Source organism: Mesoplodon mirus (genome assembly GCF_964341445.2).
Source record: "Mesoplodon mirus genome assembly, chromosome: 11".
NCBI lineage: Eukaryota > Metazoa > Chordata > Mammalia > Artiodactyla > Ziphiidae > Mesoplodon > Mesoplodon mirus.
The window spans coordinates 91,402,804-91,419,035 of NC_138987.1; positions in this window are offsets into that span (position 1 = coordinate 91,402,804).

Below are 16,232 nucleotides of genomic sequence, written 5' to 3' on the forward strand. Positions count from 1 at the left end.
CTCATTGACTCTACTTTCCCTTTCTTTTAAATTTCCTCTACCCTTCTGATTTTCTCTTCTGCATTCATACTGAGTAGGCCCATGCACTGTCATACATACCACTGGATGGAGGCTTTATGAGAAATACTGCGCTACTGCTACGAAGGGGCAACATTCCTAGAGGGAGATTGTTCTGGTGGGTCATTTGATATTGAATCCGTATACTGCACGCGACTTACACACAACCTCTTGTAGGGTTGCCTAAGGGTTGAAACTCTGCTTTCCTCATAAGCCCATGTCCCTCTATGACTCAGGGTCAAGGACAGAAAGATGGTTTTAAACGCCTTCCTGAAATTGTCTTTTTGCCAGAAGTCAAATGATATTTCCAAGTCTCTGAACTCAGCAGAAACAGACCGTGTAAAAACTCTATGCTTGTTTCGAGTTCCTAACTCCCCATATAAATCAACAGCTGCATGATAAATAAAAGGCCATCATGTTATAGGAAAAGACTGGCATCTCTTTGCAGACCAAACCCCTTATAAATACCCCGCCACCCAACTCAGCAGAATGGACCTCCCCCTTTGGTATCTACTGTTAGAGTCAGGCCATGAGCCACTAATGTTTTATCGTTCACTGTGGGTGGGATGGGAGCTGGTAGAGACCATCTTGCATGAGGGTTGGTATAAATGTGGCAGAGGAGCTATGGGAATCAAATTAGGTAAAAGGTTGGAGAAGGGGTAGGAGGGGGGAACTTGGCCCCAGGGGCGAGCTGGGGCTGGCTAAACGTGGATTATTGCAGGTAAAGTGTGCAATCCAGGCCTTGTGGAATGGTGGGAGAGTTTGGCTGAGTGTCTCTGGCCCACAGGCTGTTACTGTGAACACACAGACAAGGCATTGTTCCCAGGAGGCCCTTGGCTCCAAAGCAAAGTACCTAAGTGCTGAAGAGCTGAAAAACTACAGTGTATACCTAAGGACTTGTCCAAGTGGGGAACAGAGACTGAAAGACTTAGTTGTTCCTCCCTGGGGGGAAATCTCCATGGCCACTGAGCTGGGAGTCAGCTGCTGGCATGGACTCTGTGAAAACAACTGTGTATGGTACACCCCTCGGCAACACGAGACCAGTAGATTCTGAGAAGCCCATCTCATCCATCCACAGGTCTACTGAAAACCACCCAAACAGTCTCCTGCTTAAGGCTGGAAAAAATATTCCTGGGATAGGCACATCCCAGAAGCCTCCCTTTGATACTGCAAACCAGAACTCTTGACATTTACAGTCAGGAAATTCTTCCTGATATCCAGCTGAGGTCCAGTAGCCACGAGCTCATTTCTTCTTACCTGTACTGAGTGGAAATTTTTAACAGCTGCCAATCACCATCACTAAATGGTCCCTTTAACTCCTTACTGGTTGGTCTTAAGCCCCTTATCCAATCTTCTTTCCTCCATACTCATAATCCAAACTTTTCACCTTTTTAAAAAATTTCCAAGTCATTTGATTGACTTTATTATTTTCTCTCTTCCCTCTTTTTCAAAGTTCCCTCTTTCTTTGCTTAAAATAATGGGATTCCAGACTATCATAGGAATCTGGTAAACGCTAAAACATAAATTCCCATGAGCTATATTTTATTCAATATTGAGTTAATTTTTCAAATATTTTACTTGAAGTCTTCTGACAATAGGTCTTACATTTTTACAGTGTATTTTTCTGCTTGATTACCTTCAAATAGTGATTTTACTATACATAGTACTTTGTATGTGCCTTTTTATCTTTATGGTATTTAATTTAATTATTCCTTCTCAGTTTATGTTTCTCCAGAACTGAAAGATATTTTTGTCTGTCTTCTTCACAGTCAGTCTTGTTCTTTGTACAGGAGTTATGACCAAAGAATGGAACTTCTTTCAAAAGAAGAGATTTATAAAGGTTCTCATTCATTCACTAAAGATCACACTTAGTATTATAAACTTCTGTCATCTCTAGATCTTCACTGTCTTTGAGTAATATCTTCCTAAGACTCTAGATTCATTTTCGCAAGGCCATATTGTTGTTGAAATATCTAGATATATCACGACTATTTTTCATTGTGGAGTCATTTATTGGTCCTAGCTGGCAAGACTGCCATACATTTTTCCTTAGAGGATGAAGGAAGTGGTGATGTTATACAATAGAACTTTGTAAAATCTATTAGAAGGTTTGGAAGACTACAACAGAAGGCAGGAGTGGGAGGAGGGCATGAGTCAGAGGAATGCCAGGAAAGTTTATATATGAGTCTCACCTCTTCCGTGCCTGTGGCTTTGTGACCTTGGAAAAACCACTTTCTATCTTAGAACTTCAGTTCACTGAAGATAATACAATAATAATTCATAGGATTTTTTGAGATCTCAGAGTGATAATACATATTAAGTAAGTTTGTCATTACTTTTATTTTTTGGTTTAATGCTACTCTGTCTTCTCTGGGTAATGGTCATTTCTCCAATTGTCAGAACTTATGGCAAAGGAAAGGCTTCCTTCAGGAGAAGTAGTTGAAATAACTTTTAAAGTTTTGTGTTTTTGTTAATCAATCAAACATGGAGGGGCTGGGAGTTGAACCCATGGCCTCATGTATGCTAAGCATGTGCTCTACCACTGAGCTACACCCCCTCCTTCCTTGAAATAATTTTTTAAATGTAGACTTTATTATTATCCATGTATGGTGAAGCCAACAGATCAGGAGATGATTGCCATTGAAAAGATAGTTTGTTACTCACAGTTCCCAAGAGGAGGGCACATGCCGTGTCACAAATGGTCACATGGGGAAACACCAGCATTGGTTAGGAGACAGAAGAAACAAGGGGGAAATATGGGCAAGAGCCTTCATTGTGGCTTTTGTGGGAAGGAACAGTCAAGCTAGAGTAAGCAGGATTGGCTGGTTTGAATAATTTCAGCAGACTCTGGGCCATAGAAGCTGTCCCTGGTTGCCCTGAACATGGCCCTGGTGTTATTAGGGTAAACAGATTTTGTCCCAGAGTGTAAGAGCCTTGTGAGAGTTCAGTAAAGGAGGTGGTATGGGTACAGAATATGGACTTGTTAATTTGCATATGAAAGAAACTCTAGCAGATGAGTTGTTTACTACGTCTAGGATTGGCTAGCTCTGGGAGGAGCAATCTCTCCAGGGTCAGCAAGGCCCCAGATGTCAAAGCATCAGAAACATATGGTTAATACAATCCTCTCACACGCACCTGTCATGAGATTTCTCTCCCAACTCACCTAGTTTGGTCATGCTACAAAGGAAGGCATACTGTCTTTATCAGGCCCTTATTAATACACGTATACCTTGGGTGTGGAGGGATAAGATGGGTACCAAGTGGTGCATTATTAGAGAACAGTTCATTTATTCATATATTCATTCATTCATTTAAATACTTACTAATCAACTACAAGAATGTCAGGCAAAATTGCCTCCTTAGAGAGAAAATTTGGCCTTGGGTGATGAGCTATAGAACAGGTACGTTTCAGTTGTAGTGACAACAGGCAACATGGAAGCCATCAGACTGATTCAGAGAACTTTAGGACAGAGAAAGCTGGATAAAGGAGAAGGGGGTGCTGTGTAGAGGGATGGATGGGAGGCTGGCAGTGGGCTGAGGAGCCCCGGAGCTGGGGAAGAGAAACAACAAAGGGACAGAGTCTACCACAAAAGGGGAGAGGCTCATCATGGACAAACTTTACTTCACAATTGAGTCTGGAACCAGTCCTATTTATTTCACCTTTCTGGAAGGATCTGGTTTCCTAAGCAAGGAAAATAGAACAGGATGTGGGATATATCTGACACATGCTTCTAAGTACGGCACTTTTACATACAGAGACCTAAGAATAGAAAAAGAAGGATGTATAAAACTTCTTTCAAGTTTTGAACCTTTGAAGAAATGGTACTCAAGAAATCAAAGAAACAAATGAATTTTAAAATCATACCTTTGTAAACAAGCATGAGATTCACCCTCATTCAAATCATTTCCAAGATAGGCCATAGGGTGTCATTCTTTTTCTTTCCATTCTGCAACCAGAGGTCATTGTTTCTGTGAGCTTCACAGTGAAATATCTGAGTGACTCTAGGAGCAGAAGGTAAGGGAGAGTGAAGGATGAGGCGGTTAAGCTACATGTATAGGTTCTGAAAAATTGTGTGGAATCCAGACTTTAATGTGTCGTTGTACAAACAGTTGCACTAAGTCTTAATAGCAGGATTCAATTGCTACATTAGACCTACTAGTCTTAATACAGTAACATGGTTTTAGCCTGGGCTTGAGGAAGAAAAAATAGATAAGATTTGACATAATTCCAGCTGTAGTGAAGTAAGAATTTAAAAATTAACAAATATGTAGTGTCAGACTTACCTGGTGGCACAGTGGTTAAGAATCCTCCTGCCAATGCAGGGGACATGGTTCAAGCCCTGGTCTGGGAAGATCCCACATCCTGGGGAGCAACTAAGCCTGTGCACCACAACTTATGAGCCTGCACTCTAGAACCCGTGAGCCACAACTACGGAGCCCACGTGCCACAACTATTGAAGCCCATGCACATCGAGCCCATGCTCCACAGCAAGAGAAGCCACCTCAGTGAGAAGCCTGTGCACCACAACGAAGAGTAGCCCCTGCTCTCCACAACTAGAGAAAGCCCGCGCGCAACAATGAAGACCCAACACAGCCAAAAATAAATAAATAAATAAATTAATTAATTTAAAATGTAGTGTTACAGGTCATGTTTCCCAGAAAGAAGACTCTGAGACTGAATTTCCTTGCAGAAAGTTTACTGGGGGGTGTTCTTAGGACCTGTGAGGAAATGAAGAAAGTAGGATTGGGCAGAAGGAAAAGCTGGGATGTGATATAGTCACACAATATCCAGGTCATCCCATGGGGTTATTTGGTGCTGAAATGTCCTTGCAGAATTATCCCAAATTGGAGAATGGGGGTGGGGCCTTTATACCCTGATGTTGATCATTTGATGCAAGCCACACACAGGAAAGCATGTGATTGTGGTCAAGGTGACTCTCCTTAGCAGAGGACAGTCTCTGGGTTTGAAGTTAATGAGTGGGAATTCTGCTAAGAGCTGTAATCTGTCAACACACCCAGAAGCTGGGGTGCTATAGTCTGAGTGTTTGTGTACCCAAGGATTCATATATTAAATTCCAACACCCAATGTGATGGTATTAGGAGATGGGCTCTTTGGGAGGTGATTAGGTCAGGAGGGTGGAACCCTTGTGAATGGGATTAGTGCCTTTATAAGAGATCCCAGAGAGTTTCCTTCCCCTTCCACTATGTAAGGATACAATTAGAAGTTTGCCACCCAGAAGAGGACCCTCACTCAACCATACTGGCACCCTGGTCTCAGACTTCCAGCCTCCAGAACCATGAGATATAAATTTTTGTTGTTTATAAGCCACTCAGTCTATGGTATTTTGTTATTGCAGCCTGAATGGACTCAGACATTCGGGAAGAGTGCTTCTGATCTAAAGAAGTTGGGGGTGATCTGCTCACCACAGTATCTTCTTTCAGGCTACCATAATCATTGTACCAATTCTATGCAAAAGAATGAGGAAAGAATAAATTTATTTTATCAAATAAAATATATAGCTACTTCACTGAATTGGGATTGAGGGTGAATGTTTGCTTATGTTATCTTCACAAAAAGGGTTAGAGCAGGCTTCCAGAGGCAGTACAAGAGTGCTTGTTCTCACAGTCACTCACCCATTCATCCTTTCATCAAGCATTTATTGTGTCTCCCATGCAGCGAAGATGTTTCAGGAAACAGACTAGACCCCGTAATGTTGACTTCACCCCTTCCCATCTCCAGCCATCTGGTTTCCCAATAGAGGACAAATATGAAGTTAACTGGGAATTTGGTCTGTTGGTTCTCAAAGTTGAGAGCTCCCCAGGTGAAATCTAAAATTGGCCCCTGCACACTAAGAGCAAGGAGAGACAGAAGAAAGACAGCACTCCAGATCAGTAGGTGGCAGTTTTAATCAGCAAGGGGACTTCATCCAAGGCTTGTTTAAGGTGGCCGAGAGACTAGTAGATCTCTGCACCTGCCCACCAGAATCTTAAAAATTTATATAGAGATCTTAACAGGGTTCAGTCATGTATACTGTCCAGATGGCCTCAACAACACGTTACTCTCTCAAGGCCGTGTCCTTGAAATGGCTCCAGCTATGAGAACAGTGGGCAGAACGTACATTCGAAGGACAGGGGAGTGGATGAGGAACCTCCAGTTGCCCAGGTCCAGCTCACAGGTCAATGTCCTCTCAATGACTTCTTCCAACATGGTCTGAATTTCTAATGTACTCAGTAAGTATTCAAATATTTTAATGATGATGATGATGTATACTCAACAAAGGGAAAGTGAAGACTTGAATAGTAATTTGTGAGTGAGCAAAAACTAACATTAGATTTAATTCTCAATTCTGACCATAATGCTTATTTATACCAACTAAATTTCATAAACACTATCATATCACTTATTAAATATCTTTTCCCTTATGTTCAGAGTCAATGGTGCCTTACCTTCCTGTCTCCACTTCCTGCTCCTCATTCCCTCTGGTATGTTCACTTTCTTGTTAATAATTACCAACCCTGAGGTCCATCCTTTATGTTTCCTACCAATTCATGATCTCTGTCTCTACTTCTCCCGCCATCTTTACCGCTTCCTAGGATGTTGCTTCACGTGATGACATGGGGGAGATGTTGAGGCAGGTTGAGTTAGTATGAGGGGATAGCACAAAGGGGCATAGTCAGGGAACGAAGTATCCAGAAGGAAGCAGGTACATACTGAATAGTATATTGAAAGTTCTGGCCCTGTCCTGCACGCTCCATTTTTATCACCATGATCATGAGAATCTTACTGGTCCCAAAGGGCACTCCCCTGCACTTAGGCAAACATGCCACAGAATGAAAATGGGAAATAATTACTTGGATTGACTCATTCTGCTCACTCCACCTGCTCTTTTCCCTTCACACCACTAGTTATATACCAGGACTGGAGAGGGGAAGAGGCTAAGTCAGTCAATAAGTGGAAATGTTAGGTGTTTGTGGGCAGGCAGCTGGTTTGTGGTAAGGTATTTACATGATTGTGAAATGCAGGAATGGTATTCGCCAATGATGGGATGTTGATTTGTAAGGCAAGGGCTAAAGGGTCAGAGAACTATTGCTGTGTTGGGGCCAGCTAGTATTTGGAAAAGGATGGCAGTCAGTGAGGTTAAGGCTGGGTATAATTATGGAAGCTAAACCAGGTGTTAAAATGGCAATTTACTAAGGGTGACAGTTTTAGAATTGTCATCAACTTATGACCCTCTATTTCTCCTTCCACCGTCTCATTTTCCAATTTGCTAAATTACAAAATATTCAAGTTCATCAGCGTTTCCTCAGGGAGAAAGTCACCATTTTCTAATTGTGTGATTCTAGTTACATTTTAGTATCTTAGCACGAGCCATTTCCGAAAAGTCACAAACACAATTTTCACATAGTTTTCAAGACATCCAGTTTTAAACACACCTTTCTCAAGTTCCAAGAAGAGATAAAATTTTAAGAATAAACTTAAAAGGATTTGGTTGCTAGATAAGTAAGGAAGGAATGAGGAAAGCTGTGATAACCACCAAGATCTTAAAAGAGTTGCATTTAGAACAGACCATATAATAGTTACAGCTCTTAGTCACCAAAAATGGAATAGAACCCAAACCACAGCAAAGGCTGTTTCATTTGTGAAGCCAATATTAATTTCTCATGCACCTCCACAAATTCTTGACCATGTTTCTGTTTATCCTTAAATAAACAGATACTCAAAAATCCAACAAGATAAAACGTTTTATTTTTTTCTTCCTATGGAGAGATCGAGCCTTTAAGATCTGAGTGAAGTGGTCACAGTTGTATGAAAGGGAAGAAACTCCAAGGGAATAGGAATCTCATTAAGGAAAGTCACCTCTCCAAGCAGCTGTGCCTTCCATCAGTTACTCCTCTGCTCAGCTCTTAAAAGACTGTCCTAGGTTTTGTTTGTAAGACATCTAGTCTTTTATCATCTGTCACAGTAAAATGATTTTCCACTAGAAGGGTTGGGCATGGATTGTCCACAAAGAAGCATGTGAAAGGATCTGTCTCTTTTAGTCTAGACATGGAAAGTTAAATTTTACAATAATAAAGTCCAAAAAAGAGGTGACTCTTAGGAATCCAAATGCTCTTCAAAATTAGCCCAACATATTGGACAAATTAACCAGAAGCATTTTTTGTGAAAATGAGCATAGGAGCATATGTACCTTCCAGTCTTCCTTTATCAGACACTTTTCTAATTCATATTAATGGGAGGGGATGGTGGGAGAGAGGCCTGCTGTTAGGAAAACTGAAGTGAGAGAGGGGACATTTGGGGTTGAAGCTGGACTTGCCCATTAAATTCAGCACATCATCTTGAGAACATCTCTTGGTCTCATTTTCCCTGCATGTAAAATGGAGTTCATCGTAACTTTCTACCTCCTCACAAGTATACAGTCGGGATAAAATGCAATGAAGAATGGGAAGCATTCTGAGATATAAAAATACACATTGACTTTGGCCTGGACTCAGAAACTCCAGTGAACTAGCCCTGCGCAAACACGAACACACCCTTGTCCAGATGCACCATAAAAGGCAGCCTCGAATGGCTGAGAAGTAGAGGGGAGAAAACAGGAGACTCCTTAAACGCAGAGTCTATCGATTAATAAAGAGTTGACTCAGAATGTGTGCTCACCTGTGTGCAAAGTGAATTGTTCCCACATTGGGTTTTCAACCCAGAAGAGCCAAAACGGAAAATGCCCCTTTGTAGATACTGTCTGGTAACTGAATGAGGTATTGTTTGATTCCGTGCTCAGAAGGGGAAGACACCTTACTTCTCTGAGTCCCAGTTTCCGCCACGCAAAATAAGGTGGTGGGAAAAGTAACTGTAAGGGTTCCTTGAACTAACATTTTCAGTTTTGAAAACTGAAGGAAAAGGAGGGCAGAACCGACAGCCTAACTAGTTCCTGTCCTGGGCGCCAGGCCAGACATATTGCCTCCCTATCGTCCCCTCAGAATGAAAATAACTTTGGTTCAGTTCATTCCAGCACAGCCTTAATCTACCACTGGTTTGTAAATCAATCATTAGACTCGTCTCAAAAGCAGCTGATTCTATTTCTGTCTGACTCTCAATGCCAAAATTCAATGCCTACTTTGTTTGGTTTTAATAAATTTATTCCGTGTTGCAAACATTGCGCAAGATGGAAAAAAGTCTAGAGTGGTCTGAGTTCAGGAAGTGAGGGCAGGGCTTCTTTATGAAAAATAAACATCCTCCTCCTTGTTTCCTTTGCACTCTTTTCTCACAAATCTGCTCACTCAGAGTCCTTGGAATCCAAGGCTCCAACATGTGTTTATTACCTCAGATCCATGTAGAGCGCCTCTGTGAATAATAAAGCCAAGAATATACGAAGTTCCTAAAGGCAGCTGACAGTCATACAAGCTGCACAGGACAAAAAAACGAATTACCTGAACCCTAGTAGGATCCTTTATCTTCCTTTTATAAATGTTGGCACATTAATCCCCGTGAAGGAGACATGTTTTGTCTGAATCTTGCCTTCCACGTTTTTGGGCACTCACTGCCCTTCTAGGGTTAACTAAGGATGTAACCTTTATCACTTCCTGTCCCACCACGGTATTCAGACCTATAACTGAATCCAGGATTGAGTCTGTTTTCAATTCTCTCTCTTCCACCTTTAAGGGTTTTCATTTCCTTTCCGGTCTGCTCCTTTTTGTTTCTCCTCAGGAGATTTTGTGAAGTACTATTAAAATATAGGGGTTTCTGATTAGTGAAGCACACAAGTGACCCACAGAAGGAACCACACTAATATTAATTCTAGTTCAACAAGCACTTGGAAGGGCCTGGTAGAAGGGAGTATAACATGGGGTTAAGCACACAGACTCGGGAGTCAGACAGCCTGATTCTACTACTTATTAACTGTGTAATAAAAGCGTGAACTTTCTCAAGGTTACTGATTTCTCTGTGCCCCAGTTTTCTACAATGTAAAATGGGAATAATAACAGAACTAACTTCCTAGCTGAAGATGAAATGAAATAGCACAAGTTAAGGACTTGACACAGAGCAAGCACTGATTATCATACTTGAGAAATATTCCAAAGTAAACAGATGTCATGCACTTCACAAACTTTCTTTGTTTTTCCTTTCTTTCCCCTGTTTGTGCTATGCACTAGCTGTTCATTTTACCTAGAATGCCCACCGCACCTTCCCTGTTGGCGGCCCCTCATCAAGTCATTGAGGGCCCCAGTCAAATGGGTCTCTCTGGGCTCCCCTAGCACATGGTACAGGCCCTGAATAATACAGCATTGATCACATCCTACTGCCATAATTTATTATATATTATATATATATATATATTATATTTTTTATATATTTCTTATATATGATATATTATATATATACATCTTTACAAAGCATATAGCACACACTGAGAACTCAGTACATAGTTTTGATCTCTGGGATACATCCCCAAACCTGTTTTCAATAGTTTCTTTCCACCACCGTGTCTATGCTGACCTGATAATGTACGAGCACATGACCATGACCATCAGAAGACTCAGAGCTGTCTGGGGCATACAGATTAGCTTGGTTGCTTCCAAGAATAAATTTGCTGGAATCTATTGGTTTTCTCCTCTAAGAAACTGTATGTATGTTCCCCCACCCCCCCATAGGAAGGCCACACAAATTAGCAGCCCCAGCTGAACAAATTAACTTTCTGGAATTTAGCTAGTTACCTAAAGAGCCTTTGGAAAATTTTCAGATTAGACCAGGCATTTACTGATAGAAAAATACATCAGGGAGGTGAGAAGTAGGATTGAAAACTTACTTTTAAAAGTAAATGAGTGTTTATGAACAAGTAAAAGACAAAGAATAGTGAAGGCATAAAAGAAGGAAGAAGAAAACCAAAAAAAAAAAAAAAAGAAAGAAAGAAAGAAAGAAACTGAAGCTTTTCTCATTTGAAATGAGGAGGCACAAAATGTGGGTATCTCTCTCTCTCTCTCTCTCTCTCTCTCTCTCTCTGGCTCCTGTGAAGGCTGGCTCTGGAGATGGCCACAGAAGCTCTAGGAGATGAGGGACATAAACTATGTAATCAAGAATTCAGATTAATCAAGTCGACAAATATTCCAAGACAGCCTGGAGTAGAGAAGAGAACTCAAACCTGAGCTCTGATCTCAACCTCAACATTTACTGGTTCAACCTTTGAGCAAATGAGCCTTTCTAAACCCAAAATGGAGATAACATGCATATCTAGAAGGGTTTTATGAAAATTAGAAATAAAAAAAATGAAATATCTGGAATATATTTGGGACTTCATAAATAATAGATATTATTTTTATTAAAAAGTGTATGAAGCAATGTAAGTAAAACATGATTCCTAACCCACAATAAGTATATGATGCATTAAATTTAATGTACTAAAACATCTTCAGTAATTATTTCCTGAAAATAGAAATTTTTCAGTAGTAAAAGAAGAGAAAAACTCACTGAAATTTCTGGGGGAAAGTGGGCAAAATTCTTTAAGACACATTAAAGATGGCAACATCTACCTCCTAAAACAAACATACTACTGTGACTTGGCATTTTTATTAGGAAATAGATTTTTGCCCACTAGTTCTTAGGCCAATTAAATATTGTATCAATGGTTACACAAGATATAGGACCTGAGCTGGTCCATGGAAAACAGAAAGGATTTGGGTAGGCAAAGGGAGAGGGAAGCATTCCAAAAGAAAGGAGGGTGTGATGCAAAAGGACCCAGGTGTCTGAGATGATCCTGTGCTTTTAAATGCCCCTATCCTCCCAGCCCCAATAAAAAAACTCCTACACCCTTGCTTATTCACAACTACCTTCTGAACCTTTTTCCATATTCTTGTCTCCTTGCACTAGGTTAGGAGACCTATTACTGATCTCTTAATTTCTGGCCACATTTCCTGTCTACACATCCCCAAACTCTACCTTAGGACCCAAGGTATAATATATTGTCCCTCTGGTTTTACCCCTTGACTTCCTTTCCTTGATAATAATTTGAACTTGGTGTCTTTTTCTGGTCCTTCCAGATGACTGTTCAGCCTGATCCCAGGGGCTATTAGAGCTAAGGTTCTTGCCAAGTCCTTGGTCCCTAGAGAGGGGATGGAAAAAGACACGAAAAATACAAGATCTTTGTAAATTAATTTGACTGAGGCAGTATTTGGGAAGGTGAGTGGTTAAAAACTTTGGCAAAATTACCGAGTTCTTTCCACATTGCCTGTCTTATAAAACACTTTGTGTTAGCCAAATTATATTAGCTGTGAAGTCCCATGGCCTACCAAAGGCTAAGTGACAGACTGAAACTTTGGGTCTGAGGTAATGTTGTCACTGAACTATGGTAGCCAAAGTCATCCCCTCCAGATTGGGAAGGGCTTTCTCTTGTCTTCTTAAAGGAGAGTGTAGAAGTATTTATGGCCATAGTCATGGTTCTTACAACAAACTCAATTATAAGCCATCATTATAAAAAAAGTGGGCTTCCCTGGTGGCGCAGTGGTTGAGAGTCCGCCTGCTGATACAGGGGACACGGGTTCGTGCCCCGGTCCGGGAAGATCCCACATGCCGCAGAGCGGCTGGGCCCGTGAGCCATGGCCACTGAGCCTGCGCGTCCGGAACCTGTGCTCCACAACGAGAGAGGCCACAACAGTGAGAGGCCCGCGTACCGCAAAAAATACACACAAAGCCTAATTCCACCTTACAACTTATATAGTTATTGTTCCTTGAGCCTGTAAGACTCTTTCTCTTCCTGTTCTTACTACCCCCTTTTTACATTTAACTCTTATTTATACCTCAAATTGCAGATCAAATATTCTTCTTCAAGAATTTTTTCCTAACCCTCTAAACTAAGTCTGGATCCTCTGTCATGTACTTTCTCAACTCACTGTACTTTTCCTTCATAATATTTATCAAAGTTTATAATCATGAACTTTCATGCTTATCTCATTCCACAGAACTGCCTTCTACAAAGGTAGAGATCTCTCCATCGTGCTCATTAGCAAAGCACAGCACATTGATGAACATGTTTCAGGGGCAGATGGGGGTGGGTTAATCCAAAGGAACATCCAAATATGAGTAAGTGAACTACAGAGAATGTAGAAGAGGTGCCAACCCACTAAGCCATGCCTAAAATCTTTCCATTTACTCGTAGCATTTACCACTAACCCATACAAAATTATTTACTTATGTGTATTATGATATTGTTTATCTCCTCTGCTAGAATTAATCTCCATGGGAGCAGGGGTTTTGCCTGCTTTGCTCAGTGCTGTATTCTCAGTGCCTAGACCAGTAGTACCTACACACAATAGCACCTTGATAAATAGATGGTTTGAAAAGTAAATAAAAGTTAATATCACATTAAAATGAAAAAAATAATTTTAATGTGCCATAAAGGACAACATTTATCCCTGACCCTTTGAAATGTATCGCTTGATCTGTTCTCAGACTGCAAAGTTGGGTGCACATGTGCTGAAATATTAAGTGCCCTCATGTTCAAGATGGTTATATTTTTCTCTTCTATTGGTGTTTTTTCTAGGATAAAACATATTCCATTGTCTTTTATGGCATTTTTCCTTGGCTTCTATTTTGTCAGACATTAATATTGATACTCCTACTTTCCTTTGGCTTATATTTGCTTGAAATAATTTTTCCATTATTTTTTTAAGCTTTTCTGTATCTTTTGTCTTAAATGTGTCTCTGAGAGAACACATATTATTAGACTTCTTTTTAAAAATCTATTTAAATAGTCTGTATGTTAATTGGTGAGTTTGGCCCATTTACATTAACTAGAATTACCACCTTATTAAGACTATTTTCTACAGCACAAAGCTTTTTACATAACTAAGACTTTCTCACAGTATTTATAATTATTTGTTTATATATCATCCTCTCTATAGACTATAATTTTCTTGAGGACAGATATGAATTCCAATTACTACAGTATCTGCACAGAAAGGCCAATATCATATGATATCGCTTATACGTGGAATCTAAAAAAAGGGTACAAATGAACTTAGTTATAAAACAGAAGCAGAGTCATGATGTAGAAAACAAGCTTATGAGGGGTTATGAGGGGATAAGTGGGGGAGGGATAAGCTGGGAGATTGGGACTGACATATACACACTACTATGTATAAAATAGGTAACTAATAAGAACTTGCTGTATAGCACAGGAAACTCTACTCAATACTCTGTAATGGCCTATATGGGAAAAGAATCTAAACAAACAAACAAAAAGAGTGGATATATGTATATGTATAACTGATTCACTTTGCTGTACACCTGAAACTAACACAATATTGTAAATCAACTATACTCCAATAAAATTTTTTTTTAAAAGTCAACAAGAGAAAATTAAAAAAAAACAGTATCTGGAATAAAGTAAGTAGTAGTTTAAAAGTCTTGTAGAAATCAATTTTCACTGCAAAGTAAAGGAGCTGTTACAGTGGAGGATTACTGGACTGGATGTCAATATAATGACATAGTATGAGTGTGTTTCGTGTTTGGTAGTTGCAATCATTGTTGCTTTTGTTGTGGTCATCCATTTACAATGCTTGGTGTCAGTCTATTTATCTCCTGTAAAAATAAAATACAGTGTGTGTGTGTGTGTGTGTGTGTGTGTGTGAAAAAAAAGTCTTGTAGAAAAATTAGCAAATGAATGAATTATCATTATTGTGCTTAGAAACGGCCCTGTCAGTAATATGTTAACTTGTTTTTATAAATTCTATCTAGCAAATAATTATTAAGTGCTTACTATTTGCCAAGCAATGCATCATGTGCTATATTAGAATACAGATATTATGTATGTTAGAATACATAATCTTCACTCTTTAGATACTTATAATCTAATATAAATGATATATAATCCAATACAAATTATATCTACACTCACATATAAACATGCACACAGAGAACTGTTTGAAGTCAGGTAAAACCCAAGGCATCTGAGCCATGATATCTTTTTGGACAAGTCAGTTGAGAGTTCCAAGCGTCTCCATAAGAACTTTATAAAGATAAACTATATTCTCTTTATCAAGATAATATTTTAGACTATATTTTGTATTTACATGCATTTATTATGGATTTTTATTATAGACTTGCTCAGTTGTTTGCATACTCTTTATCCTGATTCTCTTTGAAGAGTAATAAGAATTGCTTCTTTTGTATGCATATATTCTATTTTTTTAAATCAATTTTTGTGCATGTCACTAGTGGGAATTTTTTCTTTAAGGTATCATTTAAGTCCTAGATTAGATAGTTTAAATAATAAGTTATATGCCAAGGCCTGTATAAATTTATTTAGATATTCACTGAAATGTTCCAGTATCTTTTCCTTTCTTGAGCTTTTTTTTTTTTTCAGAACATTCAAAATGCCTGAGGGTTCTTTAACTGCCCTCGTTTGAATAATTAATTCTAATCTTACACCATATGGAAATCAACCCTACAAGCCAGGTTTGCCAAATCTCTTCATGGCAGTCCATGTGGTTGCTTTCTTTTTGTGCAACAGAAAGACACGCTGGCATGAGGAGCAGTGGGTCCATTTTTTTACTTCTCCTTGAGCACACACAGGAAAAATCTCAGCCAGAGGAACTGTGCCTGGCCCTCGAAGGGGTGTGTTTAGGTACAAAGCACAACATGAAGACCAAATGTGAGGCTGAGAAGTCCAAGTTAAAGTTGCCAACTGACCTCCAATTGTCCCAGGAACATTTTTAGTTTTGCACCATTGTCCATTTGATTTATTCCTGGAACCAAAATATTAAGTATTTAAGCCCTGCTCTTCTCAAGAGTCCACGGTATAGAGAACAGCCAATATCTGTATTCGAGTTTTTTCTCGTTCCCAAGAATCTTTGGCTTCAAAATGTGTATCCCCACAAATCCTCCAGCTCTGGCTGCTGACCTTGTGAGAAAGTTCATATGTCATCTGAAGATGGAAAGAAAGTACTGAAATTCATTCCAAGAAATACAGCACAACTTCTGGGAAAAGCAAAAATGGCACAAAATTTTCTTCCTTTCAGCTATTCAGCAAATGTTCAGGGAACGAAAAAAAAATTGCACGTAGAGAGAGAGGAGATAGCCTTAGTCTCTTTTCTTTTGTGAATGAACTTTTTGTATGTTACTTCTAGATGATAAGACATTCACATTTTTCCTTTTCTAACAAAAATTGTGCTTTGTTTTAAGATAG